The 1,198-nt window shown below is 48.3% G+C and overlaps 1 non-coding gene across 1 annotated transcript; it reads left to right on the top strand.

Moving 5' to 3' along the window:
* The first annotated feature begins 376 nt into the window (after window positions 1-376).
* On the top strand, window positions 377-517 carry LOC116548562. Its single transcript, XR_004267464.1, has one exon. It is a non-coding gene; the product is annotated as a U4 spliceosomal RNA (small nuclear RNA).
* The last annotated feature ends 681 nt before the right edge of the window (window positions 518-1,198 follow it).

Raw genomic sequence — 1,198 nt, forward strand, 5'->3', positions numbered from 1 at the left:
GGACGAAATCAGTGTCTACTCACAGCACGAGCACAGAATTGTTCTCAGGGCAAGAATACGAATTCTGACAGGAAGATTCAAGGGTGCCCTGGATGAAGCCTGGTGAGTAGATGAGCCTGCTTTCCAGATGCACAGGCCAAAATCTCCCTGTACAGGTGGACCATAGCGCTATATCCTCTGCCTGAGTCTACGCAAAGTTAAACCAAATTTTTTCCCAGAAAATATCCAAAAAGTAGTCAAACTATTTTCTGGGAGTGTTGCTGCAATACTGACTTCTCCCACCAGGTAGCAAGCTCACTGAATGGTCAGAGGCATCTATACCTGAAACTGGACAATATGTAAATTCTAACCACACTTGCTTGGAAAGGAATCTGCGAGCTTCTCGCAGTGGCAGTATCCTAGCCAATGAGTTCTATCTGAGATGAGATTATTGCTCGTTGAAAACTTTCCCCAATACCCCGCCGTGATGACATGCAATAGAGTCGGCACTGACAATTTTGGACAGTCTCTAGGGAGAAGGAATAAAAAAAGACAAAACAAAAACAAACAAAAGAGAATCTGTGGGCCGGGCACGGTGGCTCACGCCTGTAATCCCAGCACTGTGAAAGGCCGCGGTGAGCACTTCACGAGGTCAGGGGGTCGGGACCATCCTGGCTACCACGGTGAAAGCCTGTCTCTACTAAAAATACAAAGAAATTAGCTGGGCGTGGTGGCACGCACCTACAGTCTCAGCTACTCAGGAGGCTGAGGCAGCACAATCGTCTGAACCCAGGAGGCAGAGGTTGCAGTGACCTGAGATCGTGCAACTCAACTCCAGCCTGAATCACAGAAGGAGACTCCATCTCAAAAAAAAAGAAAGAAAGAAAAAACAAAATCCGTGATTTCAAAGGACAAGGCGGTTGAAAAATTGAAGGTCTGGAGTTCAAGACCAGCCCGGCCAATATGGCGAAACCTCGTCTCTACTGAAAATACAAAAATAGGCTAGCTGCGGTGGTGAGCACCTGTGGTCCCAGCTAATCAGGAGGCAGAGGCAGGAGAATCACCGGAGTCCGTGAAATGGAGACGGCAGTAAGCCAAGATGATGCCACCGCACTGCAGCCTGGGTGACAAAAAAAGACTCCAACCCAACAACGGCAAACAATTCTGTGATGCTACCAAGAAAAATCAGACCGGCCATTGCACTGATGGGGTGGAGAGC

Source organism: Sapajus apella, unplaced genomic scaffold, assembly GCF_009761245.1.
Source record: "Sapajus apella isolate SASKATOON/1434 unplaced genomic scaffold, GSC_monkey_1.0 scaffold15258, whole genome shotgun sequence".
Lineage (NCBI taxonomy): Eukaryota > Metazoa > Chordata > Mammalia > Primates > Cebidae > Sapajus > Sapajus apella.